At 37.8% G+C, this 11,275-nt stretch overlaps 1 long non-coding RNA gene across 1 annotated transcript; it reads left to right on the top strand.

Moving 5' to 3' along the window:
* Window positions 1-207: 207 nt before the first annotated feature.
* On the top strand, window positions 208-1,313 carry LOC135749600 (uncharacterized). Its single transcript, XR_012335440.1, has 3 exons — window positions 208-285; window positions 378-424; window positions 637-1,313. It is a non-coding gene; the product is annotated as an uncharacterized lncRNA (long non-coding RNA).
* The last annotated feature ends 9,962 nt before the right edge of the window (window positions 1,314-11,275 follow it).

The raw sequence follows: 11,275 nt of genomic DNA on the forward strand, positions 1-11,275 counted from the left end.
ATGCCACCGGGTTGAAGGTGATGCCGGTGATGACCATTAAATTAGCTGTTTTCTATATATTAGGCATAAGGTCAAGAATTACGTTACTGTGATCATATTATTAAATAAGTAAATTAACTTGGTTATCTTCCTGATTTTAAAAATAATATTTGAAAATGTATTTCTGTAACGTTTAATTTTCTTTTTTGGTGAAAGTGTGTCAAGTCTGTGCTCATCAAGACATGAAGACTCTGGAGTGGGACAAAAGAAGGATGATGTGGTGTATATTCCAATATACACATTAAGGTAAATTAAATATTGAGGCTCATGTTTGCATCTTTGTGTTTATATATCAAAAGATTGCTCTATATGGCTAAATAGTCACATTGTGATTTTAGTGAAAGCTGATAAATACAGAGAGCTGGACACTGGTTTCATTGATTAGGTGAGTAAGAATAACTGACCATAGCCGAACATTACTTTAGTTTAATTACTTTACTTTATTTACTTTACTTACTTTATTTACTAATTTACTTTAATTGCATTGTTGGTAATTGCATTCCTTTTACAAAGGAAAATGGTAAAAATTCAAATATTTTGAATATATGGAATACTGTGAAATACTTTTCTGTTAATCATTTGTTGTGTTTGCTTCAGGTAAAGAGGTGGGACAAGGATGCTGACAGGACAGGAGGAGGTGACATTCAGGTTAGTGACAGTACATCGGGGCCACCATTTAATTTTATGTTAATTTGTGTGCTTGCTTTTACTTCATGTGTTAGTGTGTCATTTAATTTTGACAAACTCCAGAATCAATACTTGACAAATCTTTACAATCATATTTGCAAAGCTGACTTTCTCATAGGTGGATGAGGTATGACAGCAATTGTGAAGACCTTAGACGTGCAGTATATGGTTCTTCTCACAAATTGATGTTTACTCCCTTCTCTATCCTTTATATTGATTTTACTTAGTTTTCTTGGTAAATAATAATGGGGATATTCCTTATATAATATATTTTAAGTACATGCTTAGAACATATCTCATTTGCTTTTAAGTTCCTACATGAAAATTATGTCTTTAAGTTCCAAGCTATGTTTCATTTTATTTAGACATTTAGCGCAGACACTTTCTCCAAAGCAACTTGAGGAAGAAAACAAGAAGCAGTTCACCCTAAAAAATTGCTTTATAATTAAAGTTGTTGGTTTTAGATTCATGCCAATAATGTATTTGAACAAACTAGTATTTTTGTTTATTGCTGGCATTTTATACTAGAATAATTTTAACACATACAATGTATGTTTCGTGGTGTTTTTGACTTGTGTGTTATTGATTAATAAAAAAGGCAAACATTTGAAAGTAATTTTTTGTGTGATTTGTTTATTAATATAATTTGGGCAAGATGAGGCTGAGTTATGGCTCAGTTTTGGAGGTTCTGGTTAAATGCTGGTTTTAATATGGTTAACCTATGGCTGAGAACTGGTACCAATGTTAGAACCTGTTCTGGGCCGGTTATGGGCTATTATCTTGCTGAGACATGAGCCAGTTATTCAATTCAATTCAATTTTATTTATATAGCGCTTTTCACAATTGTTAATTGTTGCAAAGCAGCTTTACATGAGTAGATGTAGAGGAGAACATTGAAAATCAATACATAGTATAAGAAGTAGAATATAGCGGCTAAGGATAAAAAACCGTGTAAGCGAGCATATTAATAATGTAACGTATACAGTAAAGTGCTAAGTTAAGCCAAAGTTGGCTGACTCTCCCTGGGACTAAAAAACCCCCTAGGAGAAAACCCAATGGGAAAAAATCCTAGAAGGACAAAAAACCCTAGGGAGAAATTAATATTTATATTTATAATATATAGACACGGTAGGGATAGGAAGCGTGTAAGCGGATTAAACTGGTTCAGCCGGTGGCCGTTGGTCGCGCATCGGTTGGGCGTCACGTTGAAGGACAGCCAGTTGATTAGTGGTGCGATGACCTTCACAGCAACAGGAACTGGGTCTGTTTGTCTCATTGTCCTCAGAGTCGAGGACGAGACAGGGAGACAAAAACAGAATTCTATTAGCGTAGGGGCCGTTCGCATGTAATGCAAGTGTCATACATTATAGTGGTTTAATTCAGCTCGGTTCCAGACAGGCTAACTATTGCGGCAAGAGTAAATTACCCGTATGAGGTATGTGAGTGCTTTGTTCTAGACAAAATAACTACTGCGGGAAAAGTACATTTACTGGACATTCTATGTGAATGCTTTGTTAAAGAAGAATGTCTTAAGTTTAGATTTAAATTGTTCGACTGTGTCTGATACTCGAACATTATTTGGTAAATCATTCCAGAGCTTAGGGGCTAAGTAGGAAAAGGATCTACCACCTTTAGACACTTTTGATATTCTAGGGATAATTAAGTAACCCGAATTTTGTGATCGCAGTTTACGTGGTGGATTGTATTCTGATAGTAGTTCTTTTATATACGAGGGCGCTAGGCCATTTAAGGCTTTGTAGGTGATTAGTAATATTTTAAATTGTATGCGATATTTAACTGGTAGCCAGTGTAAAGATGCCAGAATTGGACTTATGTGGTCATACTTTTTAGATCGAGTAAGCATTCTTGCGGCGGCGTTTTGAACCAGCTGTAGCTTGTTTACCTGATTTGCATGGCATCCCCCGAGTAACGAGTTACAATAGTCTATTCTAGAGGTCATAAAAGCATGGATAAGCTTTTCTGCATCTGATGCAGACAGCATATGGCGTATTTTTGAGATATTTCTAAGATGGAAGAATGCTGTGCGGCAGACGTTGGAGATATGACTGTCGAAAGATAGATTGCTGTCAAACATTACGCCTAAATTCTTAACCGTGGAAGATGGCACCACCGTGCAGCCATCTATGGGCAACTTGTAATCTGACATATTATGTTTGGAGCGATTTGGTTCAATAATAAGTATCTCTGTCTTATTGGAGTTTAGCATAAGAAAGTTATGTGCCATCCAGTCCCTAATATCACTAATGCAGTCTGTTAGCTTAGCAAACTGGTGGGTTTCGCTAGGATGTGACGAGATGTAAAGCTGGGTATCATCCGCATAGCAGTGAAAACTTATGTTATGTTTCCTGATAATGTCTCCTAGAGGTAACATATATAACGAGAATAGGATAGGGCCTAGAACTGATCCCTGAGGTACGCCGTATTTAACGGGGGAGTGATGTGACTCTTCCTCATTTACATAAACAAAGTGATATCGATTGGTTAGATACGATCTAAACCAGGCTAACGCCTGACCACTGATGCCAACATAGTTTTCTAGTCTATTGAGTAGGATTCTGTGATCTATTGTGTCAAAGGCTGCACTAAGGTCTAGTAATATAAGGATTGAGATTTCACCACGATCGGATGTTAATAGGAGGTCATTTGTAACTCTAAGCAGCGCTGTCTCTGTGCTATGGTGGGGCCTGAATCCTGATTGGAACTTTTCATATGTATTATTATTCGCTATGAATGTGCGTAGCTGGCTTGCCACTACTTTTTCTAATATTTTAGAAAGAAAAGGTAGATTTGAGATTGGTCTAAAGTTATTAAGATCTCCCTGGTCAAGGTTTGGTTTTTTAATGAGCGGTCTAATAACTGCTAGTTTGAAAGCTGTTGGAACGTATCCTAATTCTAGCGATGAGTTAAAGATATTTAGTACCGTGTCGGACACTACATGAAATACCTCTTTTAGTAATTTTGTGGGAATGGGGTCTAATATACAGGACGATGATTTAGATGACGTTACTAATTTAGAGAGCTCTTCTATTGTAGTAGGTTTAAATGACTCAAGATGTTCGTATGATAATCTAGTGGTCAATGTACTATTGGGTAGAGTGGTGGCTGCTTGCGTAGTTTCTATGTTTTCCCTAATAGAAATAATTTTGTTAGTAAAGAAGTTCATGAAGTCGTTACTATTGTGTTGGAATTTACTATTGGTTTCTGTTTGTTCTTTGTTTCTAGTCAGTTTCGCAACTGTGCTAAAGAGGAAACGAGGGTTGTTATGATTTTCTTTAATAAGCGTACTGAGATAGGTAGATCTGGTGGTTTTAATAGCCTGTCTGTAGTGTTGAACACTCTCTTTCCATGCTGAACGCCATACCTCTAACTTTGTGTTTCGGTAGTTTCTTTCCATTTTTCTAGCTACTTTTTTAAGGGCTGCAGTATGATGGTCATACCATGGAGCTGGCGTTTTTTCTTTGATTCTCTTTTTTCGTATGGGAGCAACGGCATCCATCGTGCTAGAGCAAACGTTGTTCAGGTTTTCTATTATAATATCCAGATCTTCACGGTTATCTGCTTCATGTTTCATTTGAGACAGGTCTGGAAGAGTGCTAATAAAGCTATCTTTAGTGGTGGAAATTATTGTTCTGGCTAATCTGTAGCATGTTGTAGACTGAACGGTCCTATCTAGAAGTATTGTGTATGACACAAGGCAATGGTCTGAAACGGCATCGCTCTGGGGTGATATTTCGATGTCATTAATATTGAGTCCGAGTGACAGAATTAAGTCTAATGTGTGCTTACGAGTATGCGTGGGTCCAGACACGTTTTGTTTAATACCGAGAGAATTTAGAACATCCATAAACGCACGTCCTAATGCATCTTTTGAGTTATCCACATGGATGTTAAAATCACCAACGATAAGAGCTTTGTCTACAGTGACTGTAAGCTCAGATAGGAAGTCTGCTATTTCTTTAAGAAAATCTGTGTGGTGGCCCGGAGGCCTATATATGGTAGCTAAAATGAACGAAAGCTGTTTGTTGTTACGATCAGTTATTTCCATGTTTAACAGTATTATTTCAAATGAATTAAATTTTAGTTCTGATTTATGGTTTACTTTGAACATTTTGTTGTATATTGTAGCTACACCACCCCCTCTCCCTTTTAGACGAGGAACGTGTTTATAATAATAGTCTTGTGGGGTGGATTCGTTTAAACTGATGTAATCGTCTGCTTTAAGCCAGGTCTCTGTTAAACAGAGTGCATCTAAGTTTTGGTCAGTAATTATTTCATTGATAATAGGTTCTTTATTGGTAAGCGATCTAATGTTAAGAAGGCCGAATTTTAACATTTGAGTTTCATCTTTTAATGTATTGTGTTCTAATTTTATGTTAATAAGATTTGTACGAGACGAGGTAGACGGTGCTCTGTATTTATTTGTTCGAGGAACAGACACAGTCGAAATGTGTTGGTACTCTGGTAAAAAAGGCTCTATGTGCTGGGATATATGTGATCTTGACATGTCAAGGCAGCTAACAGACTGATGGGTAAGCCGATCTGTCTGTTTCCTGACCTGGGCCCTGGATAGTCAGACTATATCAAAAGTAAGACTATTGGTCAGATTTCTAGAGAGCTGGGCCTAGAAATAACTCTCTAGAAATAACTAGAGAGTTATGGAGCTGGGCCACTGTAGGGCTGTCATTCTTCATTGTATGTGGGCCGAGGAAAAATTGGTGGTGTGGGCTGGAGCTGGGCCGGAACAAAATTGCTATGTGGGCCAGTGGCGGCTCCAGAGATTTTCTGATGCAGGTGCTATGGGGATGCTCAACACTTAAGAGAAGGTGCTTGGAATTTTGGGGATGTTTCATTATGGAGGTCGCATTGGACCACCCTTGGTATATATATATATATATATATATATATATATATATATATATATATATATATATATATATATATATTAAGAGACCCTTTTACAGGCCCCGTGACCAAATAGCCTGCTCGTGCATTTTGGCAACAGAAGTGGTGTTATTCCCCATTGGTTCTAACGTGTTAGCAACTCAGAAAGTTTATTAAAACGGTTTCCCAGAATCAAAATGTCTGGTTGTGCGTTTGGTTGCACTAACATAGTATACTAATATACGTATATATGCTAACGTCTTCTATCCACTCCACTATAGTACACGGATCTGGTAGCTGTGTTGAAAATGTTGATAAAGTCAACTTTTTTTTAAAATAACTTTCTCTGTCTGTGTTGCTTCAATGCTGATTCTCGCCATACTTCCGTTGCCAAAATGCGCGTGCATACGTTGACATGTCGTAATTGTGTACAAACAGTAAAAGAGTCTATATACACGCGTAACGTACACGCCCGCATTAACTGACCTATACTCCTTTCGCGACTATGTAAAAGTATTCAACACAAGGGTTATAGATACAATATACATAAGACTGCCAATGTAAACCTCTGAAAATAATATTTCACAATTCTGTCACAGTCAAGCCCTGAATACAACGGAGCAACAAACAACACAATCCAACAGAAACTGTGCACGCTTATGCTCAGATCACGAAATCGCACAGCCAGTTACCAACACTAATCTAATGATAAATCAGCAGTATTCCTATGGTTGGAGCATTATAGATGTAACTATGAAGAGCCAAGATTTCTGCTGCTTTAACCACCAAATTAATTCAATTTGTAATAGCCAACAGCTGGGGAAAATCAAGCACTTACCATAGACGTCTTCACAACTTTTGATTGATTGCGAAGGCATCAATGATGTTGTCGCAATTAAGGGTCTTTGCTAAATTTCCAAACTTGCTATCAAAAACAAAATGCCGTGCGTTAAGGTCAAAGGTTCACCAGGCGCTGCGCCCATTGGCCAAAGAAGATCACCTGTTTGGGCCTTGTTATTTTACACTAAAATTTATATTTTTAAATTATTATTTAAATCCTTTTTTAACAACATGAAAAAGACTATTCAAACATGACATTAAAATATAAACATATAAAATATTATAGACATTTCTTGGGGGTGCTGGGCGGGTGCTATGGATATTATAGGGGGAGCTACAGCACCACCTAGCTCCTCCCTGGCGCCGCCTCTGATGTGGGCATAAATGTTTATAAAACCATTTCTACATTTACAAATGTAGAAAATAAAATGCATCTAATCTGACGTATAAGACAAAGAACCTTAAAAAGTAACCCCAGGTCGTATAAGCTTTGGCAGCTAGAGGGCACTAATCGCTTATACGTCGTATTATATCTGTCGTATTATGATGCATGCATAAACAAACTATTTGGTCGTATTTTTGAAGGACATACGTCTGATATACATGGTCCCTGAAAAAGATATGCATTCTCCCTGACTGACCTGTACACACAAACACACACACGTGCAGATACACACACTTTTATTAGTTGACTAAAGTGTCAGTTATATTTCGTTACAGTCTCCGTCATCATATCTGACTTCTATATAGTTTTATTTAGGTTTCGTCTGTGAAAAAGATTCGTCTATGAATATTTTTCGTCATCGTCTTGGTCAACGCAATTTACACTGTATCAAAAGTCAATTTTATTGAAGATTTCAATACTGTATGAACTAACACAACATTTAATTTTGTTCAATTTAATTTTATTGAGAAAATATTTAATATGAATATGAACATTTCTTATCATTACACCCAAGTACTGATGATTACAATCCAGATTGAACCACAAATGAGATCTACTGAGATACGAAAGAAAAACACCTGATTAAGAAAATGTTCCTTTGGGATAGCACAAGTCTTATTGTTAAGTTACATTGTTTTATGGTTTTAGGCACTTATTGAATTGATGTAGCAACAGTGCACAGCTGAGTCTAAAGCCTCTCTCTCTCTGCTCTACCACCAAACTCAAGTGTCTTTAGTACTACACTTTACAGCTGACAACATGTGTTGATGCAGCACAATCCATATTATTACTACTTACCAGAGGTGTAAAAAGTACTCAAAAATTTTACTCAAGTGAAAGTACAAGTACTGAGTGTAAATTTTACTCAATTAAAAGTAAAAGTATCTGGCCAGAATCATACTTGAGTAAAAGTAAAAAGTACCACATTAAAATTGTACTTGAGTATTAAAAAAGTAAAAGTAACCGGAAGAAGGAAAACGAGAGATTCATGTTTAAGCTTTCTCTAAAAACATGAAGTGAATGAACCACATACAAGGTTTTATCCTTTACAACTGTTTGTATTTCAAACTATAAGACTACTACATAATTTCCAACATGATCTCACAAAGTTCAGTGGTATAGTCACAGAAAGTTTTTGCTAATTTATCTGTGTCATTGTCACGGATCTCCGCATTGTTCTGTGTTTGTACCACGGACTTTCTTTTTCGTGTCAGTTTCACGTATTGATTACTCAATTGTTTTTCCTATTTTTAAACCATTGTCGTGTGGGTTTGGGGTTAGATTTGGGCTTTGGGTTAGGATGTCACTTTAACTATTGGTTTATACTATTTTTTCCAAACTTTGAAACAATTGTCGCCTGACGTTAGGGTTAGAAGTTGGGTTTGGATGTCATTTTATGTTACAGAAAGTCGTTCTAACCCCAAAGCCACGGGAAAATGGTAAGAAAATAGGAAAAACAATTGAGTAACCAATACGTGAAACTGACACGGAAAAGAAAGTCTGTGGTACAGACACAGAAAAATGCGAAGATCCGTGACAATGAATTTTAGTATGCAACATGCTACTCAAAATTGTAAAACCTCGAACTTAACTTAAATTTCAAGCTCTATCCAGCCTCTCACAGGAAGCCGATGCAGGATAAGGTGTATTAGACCTTGTTCACACTGTAAGTCCAAATCCGATTTTGGTGCATATCCCATAGGAATACAATCACATTTAGAACAGTGAATGGCTAAAAACCACGTGAAATCTGTTTTTCTAATCCGTTTCAGGCTACATCCAGAGGTGGTCTGAAATCCATTTCAGTCTTACCGTCCTGATCGCATTTGTGTAGCTTTTCGGTTACGTCATGCTGTCACGTCACATAAAACAAATCAGACGTCGAGGCAGATTGTCATGCCAGCGTGACGTCATTGCCATAGAAACATATAATCCGGAAAACGGCTACAGGATGCACAGATCGGATCTGAACAGTTGTGAAACACAATGTGGACAGTGAGTCACTCAAATTAGATATGCACCAAAATTTGGACTGACAGTGTGGACAAGGTATTAGTCTTGATAGAGAGGCTGCTAACAGCAGGAAACGTGTCACACTTCATGTGTTGTCGGTTTCAAAGAAGCAAAAAATCTTCATCATTAGATGAACTGTTGGCCAATTCCTCAGTGTGGTCCAAAGGCTCCAGAATAAATAACATTTCAATTAAACTGACCATCAGCGCAATTCAATTGGTTTGACAGAGCAAGCAAAAATAGATCTCTAAAAAATAAGTACTTTTTGACTGTAAATAAAATTGTAAGGAGTAGAAAGTACTTTTTTTTACAGTACTGTACCACGAATTGGTGGAGGAGCCTCTGAATGCAGACACTCAATCAGCTGCCTGCTCCAGGAATTAAGCCAAAGGAAGAGATGTAGTAAATCAATGGCATCTTCTGGTGTTCATGACACGCTGCCATTGCAGACTGATGAAAACACCCAGCCAAATGCTTATCCAATGCTTTAAATTCTTTAGAATTTGTGGAGGCAATTTTCTTTTAGTTTACAGTTTACGCATAGTCAAACATTTTTTCTCAGTGTTTTGACTGCCCTGCTGTTCTTTTCTCTGTTTTATATTAATCACAGCCACATTCACTTTACATCATTCACAGACTCCCACACAGTCCAGGAAAACATCTGTGAAAGAAGAAAAGAGCCTCAGACAGGCCGCAGGCTGATATCAGCGTGCAGCTTATGGCTGCTGCACAGACAGCTGAGCACTTTTAAAGCATGAACTGTAAAAAAAACTCTAAAAACATTACTAACATAACAATTTGACAAAGGTCCACAGAAGCCTTGTGCTTCACACTGTTTAAGATGAATAAATCTAGGATCTGTTATGGATTCATATCTGAGCTGAAAACTGTATGCACACCAGTGTTGAGGCTACATTAGGGCTAGAGTGGCATTGGGTGTTAAAGTCCAGTGGCCTGTTGCATAAAACTTTAAGAATAGTCTTAAAAGTTAGTCATAATTTTTTTTCTTCAAGACTAATCAAAACTGTTTTAAGTATGTTAGATAGAAAGGTAGATTGGTCTAATTTAAATCCAAATAATAAAACTGATTAGCCCTAACTAATTGCTAGTTAGTCAGAATCATTCTACAGACGCAGTCTTAACATCACGGCTATGTTTATGCAACCGGCCTGTTTGCCTGTCTGTTTCCTTTTGTTTTTAAAGAGTAACTAAACCCTAAACCAACTTTTTTTAGTAAATGATCTGTAAGAATGATGCTTTATTAGTGCTGTTCATTGATTTTAGTAATTTTTTTGACATTTGGATATAAAGTGTTTCAATACTACAATATATAGTGTAAAAACGTCTGATTGCTGCCCTCTTCAGGTTGAACGGTGGCTACTGCAGTTGAATTTTCCTATTGGATGTTGGGTCCAAAAAATGACTCGTGACGTAAGCAGGTTCAAGCTCACCACGCCCTTGTTACGATCTTACCACACACTTGATACGAGCTTAGTTCGTCCCCTCTATCTTCGTTGGGATCTGCCCACTTTTCTTGCATTTTTCAAATATTGCCAGTGGGTGGAGTCACGCTCTCACCAGGGGTTTAGTTACTCTTTAAGTTATCTCCCTTTGGACTCCATTTCCCATAATCCTCCACTTTCTCTTACCTGATCGCCATATTGATTTGCCTGTTCAGCACAAAGTTTACATGTTTTATTGCCTCCGTTGCAGTAACGGCTGGTGACTTCTTTTTTTGAAGCGCACGATGCGAAGTTCGTCACAACATGTATGTAGCTTGTCACGTGTGTGGTTCGTAATTTCAAAATATGTGTTCTGCACCTTGAGAGATCGTGTGTGCATCACCTGTCATGCCAAAATAAGTGTCTGCTGCCTTGAACTTGAACTTGAAAAGAGACACTCGCGTTTGCCAGATACTCGCATAATTTCATGCGTAGTCAGAGTTTACTGTTAAGGGTGTATGTCACACGGTGACGATTTCATGGGGCGGAACTAAAAGTAGAGAAGATTGGTTTCGGACATGGTTTCCGCCCGGACGGGTAAGCGGAAACACCGGAACTTCCGGTAAGCACCGAGAGGCAAATCAAGCCATATTGGACACAGGTGTGAGTGGTAAACGCGGCGGTTGGGGATTGGATGATGAGAAGAAGGAGAGGAGTATAAAGAGAGCTTCAGAAACTCAAACTGGGAGTCGTTGGGTTCGTTTGTCGGGTGCTTACAAACCGATTCGGTGTGCAGAGCGGAGATCTGGGTGAAGTCACGTCTGGTAGCGGCAGAGGTGGATATTTGCTGGGTGAGGAAAGAGACAAGGATATAAATCACTGGGCTGAGAATATTGATTTTCCCTTG

Source organism: Paramisgurnus dabryanus, chromosome 19, assembly GCF_030506205.2.
Source record: "Paramisgurnus dabryanus chromosome 19, PD_genome_1.1, whole genome shotgun sequence".
Classification (NCBI taxonomy): Eukaryota; Metazoa; Chordata; class Actinopteri; order Cypriniformes; family Cobitidae; genus Paramisgurnus; species Paramisgurnus dabryanus.